The 11,041-nt window shown below is 37.0% G+C and overlaps 1 pseudogene; it reads right to left on the bottom strand.

The window, feature by feature from the left end:
* Positions 1 to 2,725: 2,725 nt before the first annotated feature.
* Positions 2,726 to 5,104, bottom strand: LOC149168822 (putative pentatricopeptide repeat-containing protein At3g13770, mitochondrial pseudogene; annotated as a pseudogene).
* Positions 5,105 to 11,041: the final 5,937 nt, after the last annotated feature.

Below are 11,041 nucleotides of genomic sequence, written 5' to 3'. Positions count from 1 at the left end.
CCATATTTAAATCAATGATTCTACAATAAGTGTCTTAAGAGTGTACTGTATTATTAACTAATCTATATTTCTAAAATTATGTTTCAAAATATTTACTAGAAAATCATATTTATAAAAGTATATCAATTTTATTAAAAAATAATAAAATCACAAGTATTAATGTTGTTAAAGTAGTACTTCTTAAACTTGACTTAGTCATAAAATCAATTTACCAGATTCCAAATTTGGATAACCTATAATTTTGCTCATAATATTCTTTAAAATATAGCTTACTTTATGGAAACTCCATTCTAATTTGCCTTTAGGTCTCTTACAAAGTATCCATATTCATACTTTATTGTTTACTACATATATATTTATGATATATTAATTTATTTTTCTCATATTATTGTTCTATATTGTTCTATTTTACAGTAAGTAGTTAATTTATTTTTCTCACATTATGATTCTATTTTGCCATAAGTAGTTAATTTATTTTTCTCACATTATTGTTATATTTTGCAGTGAGTAGTTAATTTATTTTTCTCACATTATTGTTATATTTTGCAGTGAGTTGTAACAAGGAAAAAAAATATTTAGCAAAATTTGTTTTATTTAATACTTGATGTCAATCATTTATTTTATTTTATTTTGTCTTTGCAGTGTGTGATAGGCAGTGTTTAATCTGTGGGAAGTGGGTTAGTTTTCCCTCTTGTGTATAATAATTAGATAGGAAAAGCAGATGAACCAACCCAAAACATTAAATGACAGAAGACTCAGAAAGGATCAACACAAAACATTAAATGACAGAAGACTCAAAAAGGACCCACACAAAGCACAACATGAACCCACACAACACTACCCTCCTAAGGGATGATATGGACAGTGGTACATGTACTCCCTGATTGCCACTTTTTCAAGATTCATGGAGATCCTATTGTGTAAAAGATCAGGAATTAGGAGACAACGTCTTTCATATTTCATAGGCAACGGACATTCTTGGGATCTCCATTTCAACGCACTTATATAAGGGGATGCGGAATACAAGTAAAGGGGTTCAGTTTTATTATGTTCCACTGAGCGCTGAGTTTGGTACTATTGATCCTTATTTTTGAAGCTTGTTTGACCCTCCGATTTATTTGCTTTTGGTGTCCTTTTTAAGTCTTCTGTCATTTAATTCCTCTAGGTATGAGATCTCCTCATGTCACTATAGTCTATCCCTTTCTACTTCTACAGATGAGAAAAGCTATAATGGAGCTTAACGCTGGAGAATACTACATATTGAATTTTGAAATCTCTCAGGTATCGTTGCCATTATTCAGCATCACCTTCGCATGATCTGCAACACTTATTGGGTAAAAGCAACGGTTGTTATTAAAATCTAGGATTTTTAATTTAAACGCATTCCTTATGGGGTCCCTGCAATCAAAGCAGTTTCGTGCATGTCTAATATCTGAAATGTGTCAATCATTCACACTGGATCACTGCAATAGTCTTTAACTGGACCTTAGAGTCAGTAGTTTGAAATGCATTTTTATAATAAGAGTTAACCTGTATCTTGGCAATGGCATAATATTTCCCAAAGTTATTTGATGTAAGACTCCCATAGCAGAGAAAACCAGAGATCTATCGGAATACTTACAATAGAGTCTGGAGCCTTCCATTGTAGAATCATGGTTGAAGGAGATGACGCATACAATTATGTGTGACTAATTTTCTAGTCATCATCGTTACTGCAGAAGATTGCCATTGGCCAGGCTGCATTGAAATAACAAACTAAGGATGAACTTTATACAGAAGATTTTGTGAGGTTGTTCATTGACAGCTGAACTGGAAGGGACGGATGCCGAAGTAAGGAGGATATTCCATGGTCCAGGCATTTCCTGTCGTCAATTCATGGAAGCATGTGTGGCATTCAAAAGGTGTCACCATGTTATGACCGAGCAAGTACAAGATATCTTGACAACTTCACATTTCCATTAACACCAATCTATAAGGTGCCTTTACAATATCAAATTGGCTGGAGGTTTCTAAAAGACTAATGGGCCTATGAAGAATGCTCCAATTAGTGGTTACTTTATATCAATGTTGTGAACATTGGTATTGGGATAAAATTGATAAGTGTTCAGAAAACCCAAAAATGTAAAAAAGGAAATATCGGTAAAAAAAAATGGCAAATATTGGCAAACATGGGCAAAATCAAGATACCATCAAAACATCGGTAAAAATCAGCGAACATCGGCTACGCCAAAAAATCGTGATTTCAAAATAAAACCATCAAAACATCGGTAAAAATCAGCGAACATCGGCTACGCCAAAAAATCGTGATTTCAAAATAAAATCGGGATGTTATTGAGATGTTCATAGCACTGCTTTACATAATTGATAAGCTAAATATATTTTGTTGTTCAGATCTTGTGTTATTTAAGGCTGCTATCAACTAAATGATGTGAGTTTTAGAAGTCATTCTCTTATCTTTTTTGCAGTTCTAGAACTATTTCAGTTAGTCACTTGAATTGTGCCTTCCAAATTGTTTCATAAAAGCAGAATATCAATATACTCATCTGGGCTGCAAGCAGTGTTTGATTAGCTCTTCTTTGAAGTTTTAATGAAAAAAAAAAGAAGTCTCGGCAGAGTTAATATCATATTGTTACTCGTAATCAAAATGTTGGTTTCTTTCTAGTCATGGCCTATCAATCTAAAGAGAACTGATAATTTTAAGATGCAATTGACTATTCTCTCATCATCACCAATAATTGCCGCAAGAACATTGGCCGTCCTTAAAATGATGGAAACGGTTGGCATCCCTCACAGTAATCTCACGTTCTACAATTTTAGAGATGAACTTAATAGCACTGTGGCAGTCTCCACACACTCTAAGATTCTTAACAATCCGAATAGGCATCCCTGCAGGTATGGAGATTAGACCAAATGCAATGGCCAACTTCTCGCTATGATAATGTATAATGTGTTCCTTTTGTTCTTCCTCCACATCATGAAGCACAAAGTCAGTATCAGGCACATACCCTGCCTCCTTTATCTGTGCAGACAATGTCCCCAACACTGCATAGATTTTGGGTGTTTCTGGGTGTGATCTGTCTCCCACAAGGAAAGTATATGTTCTATTCTTGACATCAATCCAACTGCATCCTGGCACCTTTTCTATTCTTCTGTCTTTCATCAATTTCCGCACCTTTTCTGCATCATCCCATCTACCAGATGATGCATAGATGTTTGACAGTAACACATAATGGGCAGCATTTTTTGAGTCCAACTCAATAAGGTATTGTACCACATGTTCTGCTAGCGTAATATCAGCATGGAGCCTACAAGCACCAAGCAAAGTCCTCCACACAGCAGCATCAGGCTGCATAGGCATTTTAGTGATAAAGTTCTGTGCTGCATCCAGGTGCCCTGCACGGCCAAGAATGTCAACCATGCAACAATAGTGCTCCACTGTAGGAGTGATGTTATAAACTTCACTCATGCCATTAAAATATTGCCAACCATCATTCACTAGGCCTGCATGGCAGCACGCAGAGAGAACACCGATTAATGTGACATTATTTGGCTTTATGCCAGAGTTTTGCATCTGTTCAAACGCTTGGAGGGCCTGAGTGCCAAACCCGTGCATGGCATATCCAACAATCATTGCAGTCCATGACACCACATTTCGTGTACTCATCTTGTCAAAAACCTTTCGTGCGTCCTCTATCCTTCCACATTTGGCATACATGTCTATAAGGCCATTTCTGAGAAAGATATTAGACTCAAACCCTCTCCTAATTATGTCTTCGTGTACCTGTTTACCATTTTTCAGAACTGACAAGTTGCCACATGCTGGGAGAACCCCAGAAAAGGTAATTGGGTTTGGCTTCACACCTGCTAATAACATTTGTTTGAAAAGTTCCATGCCCTCGCCTGCATGTCCATTCTGTGCATAACCTGCAATCATCGTGCTCCATGAGACCACATTTCGTTCAGGCATTTTCTCAAAGTGTTCTACGGCTTCATCAACACGCCCGCTTTGTACAAATCCTGTAAGCATTGTAGTCCAGGAAACAATGTCTCGCTTCGGCATTGTTTGAAACAGCTCCAATGCCTCATCGACATGCCCATTCTGTGCATATCCAGCAATCATCACATTCCACGATACGACATTCTGCTCGGGCATTTCCTCAAAAAGCTTTAGGGCCTCATGGACGTGCCCATTCTGAGCATATCCTGCCATCATTGCATTCCAAGAAACGACATCTCTTACAGGCATTTTGTCAAACACTTTACGTGCATCCTCCAAATAGTAACATTTGACATACATGTCTACAAGAGCACTCCCCACAAAGACATCAGATTGAAAGCTACTTCGAATGGCAGCTTCATGGATCTCCTTACCCCATTTTAAAGCTTCCAAGTTGCCACATACTGGTAGTACAGTGGCTAGGGTAAAGTGATCAGGGGAAACGCATGTTTGCTGCATTTGGCAGAACAATGTCAAGGATTCCTCATCATGACCATGCCTGGAATAAGCAGCAATCATGGCATTCCACGAGATTGCATTTGGTTGATGAATTTCAGCTAAAGCTCGCCGAGCATTCACCAGATTCCCGCACTTGGCATACACGCTCACAAGTCTGCTTGCCGTAATGACCTCTGCCTGAAATCTTGTGCCTATCATCATCATGTGGGCATGGATTAATTTGGCCTCTGGAAGAGCCTTTGATTTAAGACAGGCATGCAAGAGTGAAGAATATGTTGAAAAATCAGGTCGGCTCATAAATCTTAACAGGTGGAGTGCCTCTTTCAATTGGCCATCCTTACACAGCAATCTGATATTTCTGCCTATGTCCGTGTCCCTGTCCATGTTAATCTCCATATCCGGAGCACGAAAGTTGCGATTCTCAATCAGCGTTTGTTGAGGTGGAGGGTAATCAGTCCTGGCCTTGGCTCTGCCTTTGGCTTTAGTCGTCGTATGGTTAGTTTTGACGAAAACTTTCTCGTGGTGGATGTGAAACACAAACCCAAGAAACCAAAAGAGCACTCGCTGCCGCCTCTGCTTCCCACAACATCTATGGTATAACACTGCCCCTGTGATTTCTACATTAAAACCCTTGACTGCAAATACCATCTCCTCAGCTTGGTTTAACCAGTAAAAGAAGGGTTGCCATTATATTTCAATGTTTTGAACGCTGTAGTGGGTAAAGTAACATGTTGCTTGTGCAAATTTTAATTAAACCCATTCGAAATTACCTCGCAACCGACACCAAGGTCTCAGGACACTGGCAGGAAGTTGGATTGTGCTTAAACAAAGGTGTCGAGATGCATACAGTGGGAGTACGAGCAGAGCAAAAGCAATTTGCTTCCGTGAAATTAACTCTTATGCAACTAAGGAAAAACATCTGAAAATAGAAAAAATAAAAAATAAAAATAAAAAAATCGCAATCAAAAGATTAGTTCAATAGTGCAATTTAGCAGATCAAAGAGATGTGAGAAAGGCTTGTGGCATAGAAATTGTGAACACAATCCTCAAACCTTGGATGTCTTGGATGATTACAATGTCCAAATGGTTACACAATGTGATGATTTCTCTCTATAATGTTAATGGATATACAATGGGATAAGATTCCAATTTACAAATATAAGTTAGTAGATAAGAATGTTGTTTAATGAAGAATTGTAAAGTTAGTAAGTTAATAATTGAAATTAGTGAATATTTAGTTAACTTTGTAGATCATTTTGAATGGAGGGTGCATTGGGATCCTAAATGGTAAGATTGTGTTGACATGTCTTACCATTTGAAGTTGACGAGGCACTTTTGGGTGAGTGTTGATATCTAAGAAGTGTTGTAAGTACTAAGGATCATATATTAATGTATGATAGTTGCACCAATGGGTGTGAATGCATTGAGGGATAGGATTCAAAGTATCGTGATAATTCTTAAACGTATATTTATGATCACACTAAAGGTTGAGAAGGGAATGTTACATGTTAGTATGGTTTTAAGGCACAGACTGGGGAGGGTGATGGCCCCCCATTATTTTAAAGGTGGAATTGTTGATATTTAAAGTAGCAGAATCGATGTTGTAATATAAAAACTTAGTGTTATCTACTTAGAAAACTTTTTGGCACTTACTCAAGTGTGAAGCACTTTATTTATGTAGGAAACTAATATGCTTGGATAATACAATAGAGTTGTATAGCCTTGTTGCAACTATAAATTTTTTAGTCAATAATTTAGTTAAAGGAACTTGTTGGTTGTTGAACTTAGGATCAATTTCAACTAGGGGATCTAGATGTGTTGTGTTATGCTTAAGGTGAGGTGGATTGTAAGGTCATATGAGCTCAACATAGAAAATTTGATGTAGGTTGAGGTATGCAGGCAAATCAAGCTTGAATGTGTTATTGCATACAATACTCAAAGATGGTGCACATACCATATCATATTGCCCTAATATTTTTGATGTAGACCTTTTAGGCCATCTCTTTTAATGTGAATCCATACTTTATCCTCAACTATGAAGGTTGTGTGGGCCATAGTGTTTCTTATGCCATCATTTATTCTTCGTTGAAGTGTGTCGTAGAATATCTTTAACTTGATGTTAAGAATTCAAAATGTGCTTGATGAAGTTTGTGGCTTTGTTGATTTCTTTATGGGTAGAGACAAAAATGTTTATCATAGTAGGTTCTATATAAGTAATGTTCATAGGTGTTGTTGGTTGAAACCCAATATAAAATAACCTTTGGTGTTTGATTATGTGTTGGGCATGGTTGGATGGTTAATCAAATAGTTAACATAAATAAAGTATGTCTATATTAATCAATTTATAGAAGCATTTGGCTAAAATTAGAGAAACGTTCAGATTATGACACTGCTTGGCTAGAAAAAAAAAAATCGATCTTATATTGCTTAGTGCCTTGATTTCTACATATTTAGTCACCCATCCTATTGGATATGGGTGAGGATGATCTTAAATTCTCAATCCAAACTTACTTACCATGTTATGTGATATGAGGTTGATTGGTGAACCATAGTCAAATAGAGGATCCACAATGGTATTCTTGACTCATATCTTGGTATGGAAGAGTTTGGTCATATGTTGATCATCTCCTTCTATTCTTTTTGGTAGAGGCTTCTATATCTACAATATCATCCTCTATATCTACAATGCTCTCTACTTGGTTCCTCTAGACATGCTTAATGGTTCTTCTTGGTATCCTTCTCATGGTCCTTTTGATTATGTTGTTGCTCGAAACAACACTCCTTTTGAAATAAAGCAAGTCATTTTCTTTGAAAATATATCATATAAGGGATGATTATTGTTAGGGCCCAACCCTAACCCCTTTATTTATGTAATAAGCCCAAGGGGCCTCGTCAAAGTCATAATTAGTTAGTTGATTCAATCAAATCCATAAGCAGTTATCTGCATTAATAATGATTGTAAGTGGTTGACCTACAATATAGAAAAGGGACTACAATTATTTATAAACGATCCATAGTTAATAAATAAGGTGGTTAACGCGTATTGCGTAAGGGACCATGAGTAGTTAGGGAAGTCTCGTCGAGATTTATTATAATTGAATTTTGCTCTGCTAGAGGTTGCCACCTCGAAGAGGAAAGTGAACATTGCATTATGCTTCTAAATAATATAATATCTTTGTATCTTGTCCCAATTCATGTGTTATTTTTGTGTTTCTGGCAATATTGTTCTTGTATTTCTAGCATTATGATATTCTTTGCAGGTCAAGTGCATAACAAGTGGTATCTGAGCGCTTTCCTGGCCCAGCTGCACCTCCAATTTTAGCAGAAATTTTTTTAGGCTAGAGACGTGTTCTAATGTCTTTAAATCATAGGATATGTCATTGAACTCATAAACCTGCAAATGTGGGGAAGCATGCATGCAAGAACTACAAGAAGTGGTCATGCTTGTTGGACTCCCATGTAACCCTTGTGGTACCCTTCGAGTAGTAGCACATTAGCCAGAACTGTGCACAAACTACACTTCCATGTATGTTTGGGTATATCAGAATCCCTCCCTAGGTTAACCTGAAACCCAACCCTAGAAATTCGTTGATCATCTTGTTGCTATAGTACAATAAGAACAACACTCAGGGAGATTATTAGCACGTACAAAGGGTAATCAAGTAGTACGGCTAAGGGTATGGTCGATCCTCCTTACTTAGTGCTCTGAAAGATTCGATCAAGTACTATTGTTGAACCCCTGTGTATGTCACATTTTGTAGCACCTGATACTCCTTTGTAACCATAGCTCCGTCGGTTATCTGACAATTTCCCTCCTATGTTTCTTAGTGCCCAGTTGTTGGGGATTTTCCATTGTCGTCTAAATAAGATCCAATAATTGGGGTTTTTGTCACCACAGTGCAAATCATATTCTTTGTGCAATTAAGGTTTTAGTCGACAGTCTAGATTAGATTGTCACAGGAGCATTTTGCAGTACCGAGAATTTGGGGTTTCTACTACTACAACCTAATTTTTCGCAAGACATTTTGCAATATCGCGCATTTTGGATTTCGGCTACTAGGATATTGATCAGCTAGGAGTAAAAATCCTTTCGTCATTTAAGGAAAAAAAAAATCGAGCTCACCATTGGCACTTGCACGAGACTTAGCCCACAAGATTTAGCATGACGATTTGATCGTAGTGGTACCATTCGCATGTAAGCCTCCCAATATTCACACAGTCCCAATTTCTTTCTAGGAATGACTTCAAGTGACCCACATCAATAGAATCCTAAGCTCGCCCTCTTTCCAACCATTCTACTCTTAAGTAAGCTTAAATTTTGACCAGGGCTAGTGTATAGTCGATACCCAAGCTCAAACTATGGCTAACACTCTGGATAAAATGGAAAACTTAGAGAAAGAATTCAAAGACTTCAAGAAGTCCCTTGAAGATGTTATCACTCAGATTTTTTCCTTAGAAGTTATCAAAGAAGGAATAGTCTGAGGTAACCACAAACCTAATCTTTTAGACTCAGGTTCTAGCCAACCTAAGTCCAGAGAGGGCTCTCTCTTTATGATTTAAATTTGTTTTGAATAAGATTTCAGGCTAGTTCTTTAGCGTTCAGGATTGTTTTATTTTGACTGGGTGGTGGAATTAAGAAAACAGATGGGAAGAGCAAGTATTTAGGCTATTGGGCTATGGAGTTAATCAAGAAAGGCTTAACTGGATCTGATCTATCACTAAGGTAAGAGTCCACAAGGCAAGCTAGCACAGCGAAAGCAAATATGCAAGTTTAAATGGATGAAGTAGTCCTAACCAGGGCAAAGGGCAATGAAGAATCCTTAATCGGGATTAAGATGAAGAAAGGAAGGATGATCAATAGCAAACGACATTGAAGAATCCTTTACTATGGACCAAGGGGGGGTAAACTATGGAAGTAAGGGAGCTATTAAGAATTCCCAGACCAAGATAGCTTTGTAGAAAACATATAGAAAGCAAACTGTTAAAACAGAGAGCATTTAAGCTTATTCTGAGATATTATTCCTTGTTTACTTTTCAGATTTAGTAAGAGACACATATGAATATTTAAACATGAAGAGAAAACAATATTTAAACACGAAGAGATAATACTTATTTGTTCCAATTGTGCACAAGAATCCAGTGAAATGTCGATAGCTTTATTTCATTTCCAGCAAAACCAGTCCAGTCTTGAGTACAATAGCTCCTTGGATCAAAAATAAAATGTCTACATAAATGTATTTTAATCCACCCTAATTACTTCAATTTGTGAAGTATTTATACAAAAATTGATACAAAATATCTCATAACCATATGAGAATTATTACAGGAAACAAAAAATATCTTCAACACGAAGATAGAGACAGATGGAGAACTGTCTTCTAGTTGTCCCTTTTATTGTGACTGTGCTAGTTGTTGTAATTTGGATTTGGCTCTTTCAGTTGCTTTGTAGTTATGTGCTGGAATCACTTTCTATCTTCTACCTACTGATACTCTTTACCTGTTCTACTTTGATCCTGTCTTACTTGTTTTACCTGGCAGCTATGTTTTACCATGTAGATTTACTGCAGTAATTTTATAGTAAATCTGTCAGTTGTGTCCACCATTCACTGTCAGGTAATTTCATCCTTATCATTTTCCTGTAAATCTCATCAGCTTCTGTGTACTTGGAAAAATTTGGTTTGCTTGTGAACAAGTGCTTGACTTCATGCTCTATGTAGAATAGATTCTCAAGACCATCATAAAGTACCTTTCCAGTGGGCAAAGATTTCACCCCTGAAGTACTAGCTTGGCTTCTAGCCAATTTGTTTAATCTTTCAATGTAATCTTCTTGGGTCATCAACTTATCATTTATTACCAGAGGACTGGAAAGTCCTTTTTCTCTTAAGATGCCATACTTTGTCATAAAACTATCAATGTTTGATTGGATGCTCTAACATCTTTTCTCCAGATTGAGCATAAGGTTCCTCTTGGTGAGAAACTTTTTTATTTCTATGATTGTTGCTATTTTGTCTTCTATTCCCAGTTCATCCAGTTGATATCTGTTTTTGCTGTTAAAAAATGTGATCAACTGATTGGCTTCTTCAAGTTTATTTCCCAATTCCTCCATTGTCTTGTGGATTACTTCTGTGGCTACTTTAACTAATTCAGTTTGTTCAAAAATAATCTGAATAGAAGGCCAAACATCATTGATGGAATCAATGATGTTAGCCCAAAGAATTTCTTTCATATCTCCCAATGGCTCTTGTAGTGTTAAGTCCTTTTCAAGGACTTTTATCCTTTCTACCATCCTTTGGTTCTTCTAAGCTTCCTCTTTCTGCTGTATTTGTGTAAGTTTACAATTGGTTTCCAAAATTGACGCTTGTTCTCTAAGTTTCTTAATCTCAAGCCTGGATACTCATTTCTTCCATGACCTTGATCAACTCAGCAGTCTGTTCCTTTGGTGTCCCTGTGCTTGTCGATGTACCTATGCATGCTGAAGTACTTGTTACTGGCAAAGTTATTGCTGGTGGAAGTGTGGATGCCAAGGTAGCAGCCAAGGTGGAGGGAACTACTGTGGAAACTGTGGGTATTACAGTTTGAGGAGTG

Source organism: Pinus tabuliformis, chromosome 4_2, assembly GCF_031772625.1.
Source record: "Pinus tabuliformis cultivar Carrire ecotype Pingquan chromosome 4_2, CPIR1, whole genome shotgun sequence".
NCBI classification, from domain to species: Eukaryota; Viridiplantae; Streptophyta; class Pinopsida; order Pinales; family Pinaceae; genus Pinus; species Pinus tabuliformis.
Note: the sequence above shows the minus strand (reverse complement) of the source record. Positions and strands in the feature narration are given on the sequence as shown.